We start from the raw sequence: 16,387 nt of genomic DNA, 5'->3' as shown, positions 1-16,387 counted from the left end.
TCCCTGATGTTCAAGATGGTTTTAGAAAAGGCAGAGGAACCAGAGATCAAATTGCCAACATCCGCTGGATCATCAGAAAAACAAGAGAGTTCCAGAAAAACATCTATTTCTGCTTTATTGACTATGCCAAAGCCTTTGACTCTGTGGATCACAATAAACTGTGGAAAATTCTGATAGAGATGTGAATACCAGACCACCTAACCTGCCTCTTGAGAAACCTGTATGCAGGTCAGGAAGCAACAGTGAGAACTGGACATGGAACAACAGACTGGTTCCAAATAGGAAAAGGAGTACGTCAAGGCTGTATATTGTCACCCTGCTTATTTAACTTCTATGCAGAGTACATCATGAGAAACGCTGGACTGGAAGAAAAACAAGCTGGAATCAAGATTGCTGGGAAAAATATCAATAACCTCAGATATGCAGATGACACCACCCTTACGGCAGAAAGTGAAGAGGAAATAAAAAGCTTCTTGATGAAAGTGAAAGAGGAGAGCGAAAAAGTTGGCCTAAAGCTCAATTCAGAAAATGAAGATCATGGCATCTGGTCCCATCACTTCACGGGAAATAGATGGGGAAATAGTAGAAACAGTGGCAGACTTTATTTTGGGGGGCTCCAAAATCACTGCAGATGGTGACTGCAGCCATGAAATTAAAAGACGCTTACTCCTTGGAAGAAAAGTGATGACCAACCTAGATAGTATATTCAAAAGCATAGACATTACTTTGCCGACTAAGGTCCATCTAGTCAAGGCTTTGGTTTTTCCTGTGGTCATGTATGGATGTGAGAGTTGGACTGTGAAGAAGGCTGAGCGCCGAAGAATTGATGCGTTTGAACTGTGGTGTTGGAGAAGACTCTTGAGAGTCCCTTGAACTGCAAGGAGGTCCAACCAGTCCATTCTGAAGGAGATCAACCCTGGGATTTCTTTGGAAGGAATGATGCTAAAGCTGAAACTCCAGTACTTTGGCCACTTCATGTGAAGAGTTGACTCATTGGAAAAGACTCTGATGCTGGGAGGGATTGGGGGCAGGAGGAGAAGGGGACGACAGAGGATGAGATGGCTAGATGGCATCACAGGCTCGATGGATGTGAGTCTGGGTGAACTCCGGGAGATGGTGATGGACAGGGAGGCCTGGCGTGCTGCGATTCATAGGGTCGCAAAGAGTCAGACATGACTGAGCGAATGAACTGAACTGAAGCTTAATTTCTTTATGTTGACATAACATCTGTTTATGAGAATTTTGTAGGAAAACAATTATATACAAAAGGCCTATTACATGGCCAGGCAAAGAATTAATGAGTGTGTACTTTTTTGCTTCTTTCAAGTATTTGCTTCTATTCTTGTATGCCTTAAAATTAGTTTTACTACAGGTTTTATTTAGAGCTTTGTTCTCCTTCCAATTACTGATCTTGAGTGATGTGATCTTATTATTATCTTTTAAAATTCAGCTTGAGTTTTACCTCCTTCACTCCTCCTCAGCAAATCTAACTTAAATTTGATTTCTTCATGTTCTGATGATGGTCTCACATATAACTTGATGTACTATAATAACATGCAGTTCCTATTATTTCTAGCTTGTGTGTTCGTTTTTTTGAAGGAAATTTGTGTTTCATTTATTTGAGAATTTTGTGGTTGAAGTTTCTTGAAGCCATTCAGCCTTTTATTCATAGATAAATTATTCAGATTGTTACTTATATGTAGGGCTTCTTAAATTCATTACAAGGCCTTTATTATTATTTACTTTAAGCATATTATCAAATACACTAATTATCTACAAAAGCATCAAGGTAGAATAGATAATGTGCATATACATTATGGGATTATCATTTATGTATTTTTCCTACTCTATTCCTCTCCATTTCTGACAAGAATTCTTCCAAATTTGCTTTTTTAAACAATGATACATGGACTATTTGGAGAAGGCAATGGCACCCCACTCCAGTAACTCTTGCCTGGAAAATCCCATGGATGGAGGAGCTTGGTAGGCTGCAGTCCATGGGGTCGCTAATAGTAGGACACGAGTGAGCTACTTCACTTTCCCTTTTCACTTTCATGCATTGGAGAAGGAAATGACAACCCACTCCAGTGTTCTTGCCTGGAGAATTCCATGGATGGAGGAGCCTGGTGGGCTGCCATCTCTGGGGTCACACAGAGTTGGACAAGACTGAAGCAGCAGCAGCATGGAATATTTGTTTCCTCAGACGCTGTTGATGAGGATAAGGAATGAACACTTAATTTTTAAAATTTATGATTAAAGGATAATTGTTTCATAGCATCGTGTTGTTTTCTGCCATACAACAATATAAATCAGCCATAAGTATACATATATCCCCTCCCTCTTTAGCTTCCCTCCCACCCCTTTATCCCAGCCATCTAGGTCATCACAGAGCACCAAGTTGAACTCCCTATGTTATACAGCAACTTCCAATATTTTACGTATTACATTATATTAAAGAAATTTTCTCTTAAATAAATAGAAAATGTACAATCCCACTAGCAGTTTATCATTACTTTTCTGTTTTCCTACATCCTGGACAATACATGGGATTTTGAGGGTATCAAGTATTTGTTAACTTAATAGAATAAAATATTGCCAGGATTATAGATAAATATGTGTTAATTTAATAGAATAAAGCATTGCTAGGATTATAGATAAATAAGTATGCTCACTAGCCTTTGTTTTCCCTTACTTTGATGATCTTTATGATGCTTGGTTTTTGTTGTATTTTCTTTTAATAGGCTATATGTTTTGGGGGGATAGGAGAGTATATAGGTACTAGTTTTTAATTCTGTATTTAAATTGGCCATTTTTGTCCTATATGTGAATATCTTTTCAGGTTTTCTTTTTTTTAAAACAGTTTTAGATTACTCATTATGTTAATGAAATCACAGAGACTTTAAAATTTTATATGCAGTGAGATTTAGCTAATTTCTCCATTAAATTTTGAAGATTTTTTTTGTAGCTTCATATAACATGTTGATTTGCTTATCAGGTTCAACGACACTTGCTTTTGTATAGAGCAATTATTTGTTATTGCTGATTCATTTGAATGCCATGATTTTCATATTTTGACACAGTTACTCTGCTAAGTACTTCCTAGCTGTGGAGGAGTTAATATTATTTTCTTGGATTTTTGCCATTATTATGTGACTTTTAAGAAAAGTACATTTTTTTTATTTTCCATTTTTTTCCCTTAACTTCTTTATTACATTTCTTTGGCTAGAACATCCAGTACCATACTGATTATGAGCTATATTAGTGAGCAAGATGGCATTTTGCTTACAGTAAAAGAATTGGCTATATTTTTTCCTCTCAAGTATGGTGTTGCTTTGATTCTTGGCAGAGACGTTTATCAAGTTGCTAGGATTTATCATAATTGCTATGTTTCTATTAGATATATTTTTCTGGATCTACTGAGAGTTTTTCTTTTTGTCTTTAATCAGTTAATAAGGTGATTCACAGTGACAATTAAAAAAAAATACCAACCCACTTTCACATCCTTAGGGCAAATTATACAAGGTAATGAGTTTAACTTTCAGTTTTTACTCTTTGTCCAAATTGTATAATATATATAGGATTGCCACCATTCCAGATATTTTTTCTAAAATAACAGTTTAATAATTCATGGAACACAGTTTTTTCAGAGAGAAAATTTTTGACTATTGACTTGGTTTATAAAAGGCATTTATTTCTCCTGATCACTTGCTCAGTCCCCATCTCTTTGAGAGAGATAAGCTTCATCTAAATTATTTCATCTGATAGATGATTGTCATTTATAAATTTACTACTGCTTCTGTCTCTGGTATTTCTTTTAAAAAGGTGTATGGATTCATTATATATTCTAATGTATTGTCTATAGATTATAATATAGAGTCAAGCATGTATCTGCTGATACTTTTTAAGTTACCTGTGTTTATACTTAGAAATGTCTTTTAATAGTAAGCATCCCCAGTGACTCAGACGGTAAAGAATCTGCCTGCAATGCAGGAAACCTGTGTTCAATTCCTGATTCAAGAAGATCCTGCAGAGAGAGAAATGGCAACCCACTTCAGTATTCTTGCCTGGAGAATTCCATGGACAAAGGAGCCTGTCAGGCTACAGTCCATGGGGGGGTCACAAAGAGTCAGACACAACTGAGCGATTATCACTCACTCTATTTTTCTTTAAATCCTCCTGTACTCTTGGGTATTGTATTAGTTTTCTTTTATTTATTTATTTATTTATTTATTTTAATTGGAGGCTAATTACTTTACAATATTGTAGTGGTTTTTGACATACATATGAATCAGCCATGGGTGTACATGTGTTCCCTATACTGAACCCTCCTCCCACATCCCTCCCCATCCCATTCTATTGCTGCATAACAAATAGCCTTGAATTTACTGGGTTAAAATATCTCATATTTTTACTTTTAGTCTCCTTTGGTCAAGGATCCAGGTATAGTTCACTTGGAGTCTCTCTCAGGGCATCTGAAGGCTGCAATCAAGGTAACTGCTGATGTGCATTCTCCTCAAAGGCTCTAAAAGGCCACAGCCATTTCCTTGTTGATGAAGAACTTACAGTCAGTGTCTTCTTGAATGCCAACTGGAGAGTCTCCCTCCTCAGGGAGAGTCCTTGTCTTCTTTTTTTTAGACAACTTTAACCTATTTTAAATCTGGGTTATTCACTATAATCATCTTTGATTAACTCAAAAAAAATTGGAAATATCAGACATCTGCAAAATCATTTTATGTTTCCATTGTCAAGAACTATGTCAAGGCAAGTTTTCCCTATGTTTTATTTCTGGAAAATCCCATGGATGGAGGGGCGTGGAAGGCTGCAGTCCATGGGGTGGATAAGAGTCAGACACCACTGAGTGACTTCACTTTCATTTTTCACTTTCATGCATTGGAGAAGGAAATGGCAACACACTCCAGTGTTCTTGACTGGAGAATACCAGGGACGGGGGAGCCTGGTGGGCTGCCATCTATGGGGTTGTACAGGGTCAGAAACGACTGAAGCGACTTAACAGCTTAGCAGCAAAGTTTTAGGACTTAACAGATCCATTTAAAATCAATGTCTATACACGGGCTTCCCTTGTCGCTCAGCTGGTAAAGAATCTACCTTCAGTGAGGGAAACCTGGGTTCAGTCTCTGGGTTGGGAAGATCCCCTGGAGAAGGGAAAGGCTACTCACTCTAGTATTCTGGCCTGGAGAATTCCATGGACTGTATAGTCCATGGGGGTCACAAAGAGTTAGACATGACGGTGCACATAGCGTGGCTGAGAGGAGCTACCCCACGTCCGAGGTCAGGGGCAGAAGCTGGGAGGACCCCATGCCTGAGGGGTGGCAGCCAAGAGGAGCTCCCCCACGTCCGAGGTCAGAGGCAGCGGCCAGGAAGAGATCCCCATGTCCGAGGTGTGGGGCAGCAGCTGAAAGGAGTTACCTCATGCTCGAAGCCAGGGGCGGGAGCCAGGAAGAGCAACTCCATGTCCAAGGAGTAGTGGCAGTGTGGGCATAGGTGTATCTAGAGGAGCTATTCCATGTTCAAGGTCAGGAGGGGCAGCGGTGAGGAGATACCCCTTGTCCAAGGTAAAGAGCATCAGCTGCGCTTTGCTGAAGCTGCCGTGAAGACATACCCCACGCCCAAGGTAAGAGAAACCCAAGTAAGATGGTAGGTGTTGCAAGAGGGCATCAGAGGGCAGACACACTGGAACCATACTCACAGAAAACTAGTCAGTCTAATCACACTAGGACCACAGCCTTCTCTAACTCAATGAAACTTGGTGGCCTGTGGGGCCACCCAAGACAGGCGGGTCATGGTAGAGAAGTCTGACAGAATGTGGTCTACTGGAGAATGGAATGGCAAACCACTTCAGTATTCTTGCCTTGAGAACCCCATGAACAGTATGAAAAGGCAAAATGATAGGATACTGAAAGAGGAACTCCCCAGGTCAGTAGGTGCCCAATATGCTACTGTAGATCACTGGAGAAATAACTCCAGAAAGAATGAAGGGATGGAGCCAAAGCAAAAACAATACCCAGTTGTGGATGTGACTGGTGATAGAAGCAAGGTCCGATGCTGTAAAGAGCAATATTGCATAGGAACCTGGAATGTCAGTTCCATGAATCAAGGCAAATTGGAAGTGGTCAAACAAGAGATGGCAATAGTGAACGTCGACATTCTAGGAATCAGCGAACTAAAATGGACTGGAATGGGTGAATTTAACTCAGATGACCATTATATCTACTACTGCGGGCAGGAATCCCTCAGAAGAAATGGAATAGCCATCACGATCAACAAAAGAGTCCAAAATGCAGTACTTAGATGCAATCTCAAAAATGACAGAATGCTGTCTGTTTGTTCTCAAGGCAAACCATTCAATATTACAGTAATCCAAGTCTATGCCCCAACCAGTAATGCTGAAGAAGCTGAAGTTGAATGATTCTATGAAGACCTACAAGACCTTTGAGAACTAACACTCAAAAAAGATGTCCTTTTCATTATAGGGGACTGGAATGCAAAAGTAGGAAGTTAAGAAACACCCAGAGTAACAGGCAAATTTGGCCTTGGAATACAGAATGAAGCAGGGCAAAGGCTAATAGAGTTTTGCGAAGAAAATGCACTGGTCATAGCAAACACCCTCTTCCAACAACACAAGAGAAGATTCTACACATGGACATCACCAGATGGTCAACACCAAAATAGGTTGATTATATTATTTGCAGCCAAAGATGGAGAAGCTCTACACAGTCAGCAAAAACAAGACCGGGAGCTGACTGTGGCTCAGATCATGAAATTCGTATTGCCAAATTCATACTTAAATTGAAGAAAGTAGGGATAATCACTAGAGCACTCAGATATGACCTAAATCAAATCTCTTATTATTATACAGTGGAAATGAGAAACAGATTTAAGGGACTAGATCTGATAGATAAAGTGCCTGATGAACTATGGAATGAGGTTCATGACATTGTACAGGAGACAGGGGTCAAGACCATTCCCATGGAAAAGAAATGCAAAAAAGCAAAATGGCTGTCTGAGGAGGACTTACAAATAGCTGTGAAAAGAAGAGAAGCAAAAGGCAAAGGAGAAAAGGAAAGATATAAGCATGTGAATGCATAGTTCCAAAGAATAGCAAGAAGAGATAAGAAAGCCTTCCTCAGGGATCAATGAAAAGAAATAGAGGCAAACAACAAAATGGGTAAGACTAGGGGTCTCTTCAAGAAAATTAGAGATACCAAGGAAATATTTCATGCAAAGATGGGCTCAGTAAAGGACAGAAATGGTATGGACCTAACAGAAGCAGAAGATATTAAGAAGAGGTGGCAGGAATACACAAAAGAACTGTACAAAAAAAGGTATTCATGACCAAGATAAGCACGATGGTGTGATCACTCACCTAGAGCCAGACATCCTGGAATGTGAAGTCAAGTGGCCCTTAGGAAGCATCACTATGAACAAAGACAGTGGAGGTGTTGGAATTCCAGTTGAGCTATTCCAAATCCTGAAAGATGATGCTGTGAAAGTGCTGCACTTAGTATAGGAGCAAATTTTGAAAACTTAGCAGTGGCCACAGGACTGGAACAGGTTAGTTTTCATTCCAGTCCCAAAGAAAGACAATGCCAAAGAATGCTCAAACTACTGCATAATTTCAGTCATCTCACACGCTAGTAATAATGCTCAAAATTCTCCAAGCCAGGCTTCAGCAATAATTAACTGTGAACTTCCTGATGTTCAAGCTGGTTTTAGAAAAGGCAGAGGAACCAGAGATCAAATTGCCAACATCTGCTAGATCATGGAAAAAAACAAGAGAGTTCCAGAAAAACATCTATTCGTGTTTTATTGACTATGCCAAAGCCTTTGACTGTGTAGATCAAAATAAACTGTGAAAAATTCTGAAAGAGATGTGAATACCAGACCACCTGACCTGCCTCTTGAGAAACCTATATGCAAGGCAGGAAGCAACAGTTAGAACTGGACATGGAACAACAGACTGGTTTCAAATAGGAAAAGGAGTGTGCCAAGGTGTATATTGTCACCCTGCTTATTTAACTTCTATGCAGAGTGCATCATGAGAAACGCTGGGCTGGAAGAAGTATAAGCTGGAATCAAGATTGCCAGGAGAATTATCAATAACATTTGCAGATATGCAGATGACACTACCCTTATGTCAGAAAGTGAAGAAGAACTAAAAAGCCTCTTGATGAAAGTGAAAAAGGAGTGAAAAAGTTGGCTTAAGACTAAACATTCAAAAAACGAAGATCATGGCATCTGGTCCCATCATTTCATGGAAAATAGACGGGGGAACAGTGGAAACAGTGTCAGACTTTATTTTTTGGGACTCTGAAATCACTGCCGATTGTGACTGCGCCATGAAATTAAAAGACGCTTACTCTTTGGAAGAAAAGTTATGACCAACCTAGATAGCATATTCAAAAGCAGAGACATTACTTTGCCAACAAAGGTCTGTCTAGTCAAGGCTATTGTTTTTCCAGTAGTCGTATATGGATGTAAGAGTTGGACTGTCAAGAAAGCTGAGTGCAGAAGAATTGATGCTTTTGAACTGTGGTGTTGGAGAAGACTCTTGAGAGTCCCTTGGACTTCAAGGAGATCCAACTAGTCCATTCTGAAGGAGATGAACCCTGGGATTTCTTTGGAAGGAATGATGCTAAAGCTGTAACTCCAGTACTTTGGCCACCTCATGAGAAGAGTTAACTCATTGGAAAATACTATGACGCTGAGAGGGACTGGGGGCAGGAGGTGAAGGGGACGACAGAGGATGAGATGGCTGGATGGCATCACTGACTTGATGGGCCTGAGTCTGAGTGAACTCTGGGAGTTGGTGATGAACAGGGAGGCCTGGCGTGCTGTGATTCATGAGTTTGCAAAATGTCAGACACGACTGAGCGACTGAACTGAACTGAACTGAACTGAACTGAACTGACTGAAGCAACTTTCACTTTCATACATGCTTATAATGTTTTTAATGTTAAAAATGTCCATTCTTAAGGGAAAAATATTGCTATATTGTATAAATATGATGCTTTCCCCTCTTCACAAATTGCTATGATAAAGCCTAATTTATAAATTACAGTAAGATATTAACAATGGTTCAGTTCAGTTCAGTCGCTCAGTCCTATCTGACTCTTTGCGACCCCATGAATCGCAGCACGCCAGGCCTCCCTGTCCATCACCAACTCCCAGAGTTCACTCAGACTCATGTCCATCGAGTCTGTGATGCCATCTAGCCATCTCATCCTCTGTCATCCCCTTCTCCTCCTGCCCCCAATCCCTCCCAGCATCAGAGTCTTTTCCAATGAGTCAACTCTTCGCATGAGGTGGCCTAAGTACTGGAGTTTCAGCTTTAGCATCATTCCTTCCAAAGAAATCACAGGGCTGATTAACAATGGTAGCTATTATGAAAACAAAACAATTATAATGATATAGTGTAATAAACATTCTGTAAACGTGATGTCTCTCTGTGTGTTCATGTGCCTTTTGCAAATTATCTTATTGTATAAATTTAATTCCTTTTCCATCTTAACCAAGTACTTATCATGCATTGTGACCATAACTTTGCAGTTTGAAGAGTGACAACAAAATGAGCACACATTTCTATTTTTGTTTTTGCAATTTCATGGACAGCAAATTAATTCTTACTGTAGGTCTAAGCAACCTCAGCATATGATTTTTTCCTTTCCTTATTAAGAAATTTCACCTTTTAACTTAAAGGAGCTTTAGGCTTTCTTTCCAGCTTCTCTTCAAATATTCAAATTGCTGCGATTACTACTTGAGCATTTATGGCTATTGTTAAGTAAAATAAATCTAATTGACCACAGCATTGCAACTGAGTCAGTCAACCTGAGAGTAGAAAGCTTATAGACTACAAGGAGACTAAGGGGCATGATACACTGGACAACAGGAAGGTTCACAGCCATTAAGGGACTGAGCAGGAGATTTCATCACACTACTCTGAACTGCATGCAGTTTTAAACTTGTTTTTTTCTTTCTAGAATGTTCCATTTAATATTTTCGGACCACTGTTGATTGTGTGTAACTGAACGTCAGAAAGCAAAACCACAAATACCTTGGGACTACTGTAATTTTCCTTCAGTTTCCAAAACCTATGACTAAATATGTTAAAAGTAGCAGTTATACTTACCTTGTACAACATAACCTCTGTTTGCTTGCTTTACTTTTTCTCCATAGCAGTTGCCTGTTACTACTTCTTTGCTGATGTTCTGTGGGTTAGTTTGGTTCCTCTGAGATATAGACAACAGAATGAAATTAGTCATTTCTGTAAAGGACAATGCCTGTGAGGAAAAGTTAATCTGGTGAAGTCTGAAAAGTTGTTAGATCCTAATGTCAGTTGGCTCTGGGTATAGGAAAGAGGTAAAGAAGGAAGGAAAGAAGGAAGCAAGGAAAGAAGGGAAGAAGGAAGGAAAGGAGGGGAGAGGGAAGTAGGGAGAAGGACAAGGAGGAAGGTAGGGGTGAAATATTTGAGATTTCTATACAGACCTAAGAGAATTTGGCTAGGCTACTGTAGAGTCCTTGAGCCAAGTTGTCCCATGAGAGCAATATCAAAGCTACTAGGAATGCATGAGCCTGTGCACCCCAGCCTCACTCAGTCATTGACACGAAAATGCAGTCAGCATGTCCTCATATATCACAAACCCAGTGATAGATTTCAGAACGCAACGACTCCACTGGTTACCAATTAAACTTCAGGCAAACAAAATCCTGGGTGAGATCTGAGAAGCATATTTCAAGGATGCCACGGACTATCTCTCTCTATTCAGCACAGGTTTACTTCTCTATCTGCATCACCTTCAACAGTACTTGGGTCATATAGTAGTCAATAAATGCATATAAATAAGTGAATTGTCTGGGAAAAAAAGAGAGGTTTATATTTCCTGTTGTATCTTCCCGCACATTAACCTTCTGCTAAGCGCTACTGGAAGTCTTCCACTAAAGTCTAATGATCTGAGAAGATGCCTGAATCCTCATTCAAACATCACAAAAGGGCAAGTAAAAACCTTTAAAGGCACCGTTCATCAATGAACCAGAGAAGTGCCCTTGTAGTAAGTACACAAATTATCTTACAACTAGTTACTGAAAAGTAATTTCATGGGATTTAAAATGGCCAATGAAACAGGATCAGTATTGTTGAGTTTCACAGTGAGGTATGGGCTATCTGGATTTCACAGTCCTCATGCTGCCTGCATTCTCTTCTGTTAAATGTAACCATAGTTTCAAACAATTCTATTACTGAAGCACAATCTTTTTTTGTTATTGAAGAATGTTAAATTCTTCTGAAGATGATAAAAAATAGAATAGTTGAACCTCATAGGATGTGTTAAGCATAGAGAGTAAGCATGTAGCTTGTAAGAAAAAGAAGGAATTCATGGAGGGTGTATGAGTAGAAAGTCATGTGAAGTGAAAGAGAATAAATCATCTGTATAAGGGAAAAAGAATGGCATGAATTGAAAAAGATGAAAAGAACAAATAAATATGCATGAGCACAAACCCTACCACTTGCACTGTAATAATCAGACACCTACAGGTGACACACCTTATGATTTCATTTGGACTCACATGTGCTGTACCAAGGAATGCAGTTAATAAGCACAGCTCAGCTATTAGACCAGTCAATCCTAAGGGAAATCAGTCCTGAATATTTATTGGAAGTACTGATGCTCAAGCTGAAGCTCCAATAGTTTGGCCACCTGATGCAAAGGAACAACTCTTTGGAAAAGACTCTCATTGAGAAAGATGGAGGGAAAGGTTGAGGACAGATTAAGGGTAGGAGGAAAAAGGGTAGACAAATGATGAAACGGTTATATGAAATCATTGGCTCAATGGACATGAGTCTGAGCAAATTCCAGGAGATAGTGAAGGACACAACCTGGAGTGCTGCTGTCCATGGAGTTGAAAGAGTCAGACATGACTTAGTGACCAAACAATAACAAAGCAAATCATAGAAAACTGTAGTTACTGGCCAGAAGTACTTGTTCTGAATCTCTTCAATAGAGCTAAACATTCAGATGTCTCTTCTCTACTGAGTCTCCTTGTTTGAACCTCAATTGCAATTCTCAGAAACACGGTGGTTCAGAGGTAAAGAATCTGCCTGCCAAAGCAGGAGATGCAGGTTCGATCCCTGTGTTAGGAAGATGCCCTGGAGAAGAGAATGACAATCTGCTGCAGTATTCTTGCCTGGGAAATCCCATGGACAGAGGAGCCTGCCAGGCTACAGTCCATGGGGTCAGAAAGAGTCAGGCATGGCTTAGTGACTACACAACAACAACAAAAAACATGTCATTATCAAAGAAGAATGCTGTGGCAGAGAAAGCGATGCTGTTATATAAATTCCTAATAAACTTTATATCTTTTATAATTGAAGTAGTTCACTGACTTGGAGATAAAAGAGAACACTACATAAGTAGTTTATAGAATAGAGATTCTTGGCCCAAGAAAAATTGATAATGGTAGTGAGTGTGTTAAAGGGGAGTAAAGACACTGATTTCCTCAGCAAACAGGTGAACACTATTGGGCCCAAATGATGCAGAGCTCTTTGTTCTGTCTCCTCAGGCCATGAGCTACCTTTGGCATGCCAGTTTCTAGAAAATGTCATTGTCTATGTGAGATGTAGTATAAAAAGTTTGAGAAGCACTGGGTTTTGATAATAAGTTGGAAGATGTTCATGGCAGTAAAAAGTCAATGTGTCACCAAAGAGCCATGTTATCCACATCAAGGTAAAACATGCTGTGGAAAACCTTCTTAGTTACTGTATTACTCTATAATATTCCCAAAACTGTAGCTGGCATTATTTCACCTGATCATAACACTTTAGAGCCATACACTACTATATCACTTATTTAGCAAATGGGTCAATAGAGGTCTTTCAAAGACAGGTGAATATCCTTTCTCTCCTTCTTAGAAGCAGCCAAATCACAATTTTTCACAAGGGTAAAATGCACCCAGATAAAGAGTTAGATTTTCAGCTATTTTTATAGATAAATAAATCTGCCTTTATACGCAGATAAATGAATTTTCCAAAGACGACTTAATAGCTTTCACAACAAAGATTTTTATACAAACCCTATTAAGAGTAGAGTCTAAAAAATTCTTCTCTTTACTAAGAAGGAAAGTTTTAGTACGTTTGCAGAACAAAATTGTATTCAAATGACATGTGTGCTACTCAAAACTGGGTTAGAAAAGAGCACGTAGCTTCAGCCTATCTTATGCTGAATGTTTTCTCTTGGAATCCAGCCCCTCTTCTGTGGAGGCCCAAGAACCTTGTGGAGCAACACAGATGTCATCTTGCTGTTGTCTAGAAGTCCCAGTTGAGGTCTCAGTAAACAGTGGGTATCAGCTTCCAGACATGTCAATAAGTTTTCTTCAATTGTACAAGCCCAGAGTCATCAAGTTACTCTTGGATTTTGAGTCTTCCAAACTGAGCCCCAAGGATCATGGAACAGAAACAAGCCACTTTCCCATGGCTTTTCTAAATCCTTAACTGATGAAAGCTTTCAATTTAATAAAATAATTGTTTTTTTTTTTCCAGTTAGTTTGAGGTGGTCAATCAGTGATACTAAATGGAATAGTAGCTGACCACAGCAAAGTGAATAAGTTTGGGTGACAGACTTTATTTTATTGGGCTCCAAAATCACTGCAGATGGTGACTTCAGCCATGAAATTAAAAGACACTTGCTCTTTGGAAGAAAAGCAATGACAAACTTAGACAGCATATTAAAAAGCAGATATCACTTTGCTGACAAGGGTCCATCTAGTCAAAGCTATGGCTCTTCCAGTAGTCATGGATATGAGAGTTGGGCCATATAGAAGGCTGAGCACCTAACAATTGATGCTTTCAAGCTGTGGTGTTGGGGAAGACTCTTTAGAGTCCCTTGGACTACAAGGAGATCAAAGCAGTCAATCTTATGGAAATCAACTCTGAAATTCACTGAAAGGACTGATGCTGAAGTTGAAGATCCAATACTTTGGCTACCTGATATGATGAGCTGACTCATTGGAAAAAAACTTGGGGAAGATTGAAGACAAGAGAAGGGAACAACAGAAGACAAGATGGTTGGATAACATTACCTACTGAACGGACATGAGTTTGAGCAAGCTCCAGGATATGGTGAAAGAGATGGAGAAGCCTGGCATGCTGCAGCCCATGGGGTCTCAAAGAGGTGGACGCAACTGAGCAGTTGAGAAACAAGGAGATGTAAGTGGGAGTTGGAAATCACATAAAGACTCATAAAGGAAACAAACTACTGGGCTAAGCTGTACTAGTTGTCCTTCCCTTTTTCCAGCTTTCTCCGTCCTAAAATAAGGATATAATTGTTGGAACTCCAGAAACTACCATGTAGCCTTGAGGGTGTCAGTGATGATAGATAGATGTCCTGATGTCTTAATGGAGTCATCCTAACAGTTCAAGACCTTTGGAATTAAGCTATGCAAGAGAAGATTAACTGCTTAGGCATTTAAAACATTAAGATACCTCATGGACTTACTTGTATATGTTCCTAACCCTAAATGTAATCTATGTATCATTTAAAAACTGAAAACATAAACCAAGTCACTCGCCCAAATTAGTAAGTGGAAGAATTGGGATTTATATCACAATTGTCTGATTTCAGGATCTATAGTTTTATCACCACACCATACTGCCTCACAGGAAAAAGCACAATCATCAAAAAATGGGCAAAGTACAAAAGATTTTAAAGGCCCCAAATTATAAAATGTATCATAATCATAAAAGTCAAAAAATGTAAAGTATATGGAATATTTTCAGTAGCATATTAGATACCTTGCCACCTGAACTTGCAAAGGTCAAAATCACAAAATAAAATCTTTAACATCCCTCAAAATTTTAGTTTGGCCAGAGTTTTTTGTTATCCTAGTCCATGGGCACTCAGTAAAGTTTTATATGTTAAAATAACTCTGTTTATGGGAAATACCATAAAAATAACTTTAAAGGAGTGATGTATTTCTTGGTCAAGCTTTTCTTTCTTTCTTTTTTTCTGATTCAAACTCATCAAATATAGTACAGGCATATAAACAACAACAACAACATCAAAACCTGATTGTAAAATCTAATTCTGAAATGAGAAACTTCCTTATAGCCCAGGGTTGCAAATAATTAAGGAAACAGCTGATTCCTTGTAAAAGTGAAAAATTTATTCTTTCTGATTTTCTGTGCATTTGCACATTTGTAGCTTGCTAGTTTCATTTGCAGCAGGGATATTGAAAACACATTTCAAGGGTTCCCACTGATTTGAGAAATTCATTGTACCTTAAGGGCTGTCAGAGGAAATTTGCAAATTACTAGTCCAAATTATTTCAACAAGAAAACATATTGATATGTTCAGGTAATGGAAAGGGGAAAAAATTAACATAAGTGTCATAAGAAAGCTATTGTGCTGCATAAATCACAGGTAGTCAAAGATGTTTTGTAAGAAAGATGCTGTGCTAAAATGCAATAAAGAATATCTCTTATACTTCCTTTCCTATTCAACAGAGAATACCCCTTTGATTTTAATATTAAAATATACACTTCCCTTTTTCTATACTACAATAAGACATTATGCTTTATTCCTTGAAATACTATTTCATGAATGAAAAAAATATCTTTCAGGTAAGTATAATAACTATGGATATATTTCTATACACATGACAATTTTAATTAAAATATTCAATGATTCATAGATCCATAAAATCTATTCAATTAGGCATTCTTGGTAGCCACTAATAGATCAGATTACTTACATTTTAAAGAAATGAGTTATGTGATTAATACATTCTTTATAAATCCCTACAGAAATAATACACTTAATTTACCATTAATATGGTCACATATAAAATGTAGTCTTCAATGCATACAATTGAGAAAGTATACGCTTAAAAAGCTGGCACCTATTAGGGAAAAAACATGAATTAGTTAGGAAAACACCTGTTATCCTATTTAGGTATCAAAATGACTGGATCTAGGCAAGGTCTTAAAGGCAAGGATCCAGGAAAAGAATTTCTGTAGGAACTGAAGTGCTTTGCTTACAAAAATAGGAAACTTCCCCTTCATCTCTATTTAATTTACTAGTTTTATTTTAAGAAATTTCATTATTGTAATGGCCCTGGTGGTAGTAATAATGAAGGTGTCTGGGTGGTGGAAATGATTAGGAAGGCAGTGGTCTGTTTTTGCAGACAGGGGCTAGAATGTTGGAGAAGAGTGGAAAGAACTATGGACTATCAAAATAACTAATTTATTTTATGTTTTCTATTGTGTCATAATTCAAATTCCCATCATCCACAATTTCAATGTTCCCACAGAACAAATTCTTGACTATTTACTATATGTTGCAAAGTAAAGGATGTGCCTATTCAACTTTTATGTAATTCA

The sequence above is a fragment of the Capra hircus genome, chromosome 1, assembly GCF_001704415.2.
Source record: "Capra hircus breed San Clemente chromosome 1, ASM170441v1, whole genome shotgun sequence".
In the NCBI taxonomy this organism is placed as follows: Eukaryota; Metazoa; Chordata; class Mammalia; order Artiodactyla; family Bovidae; genus Capra; species Capra hircus.
Note: the sequence above shows the minus strand (reverse complement) of the source record.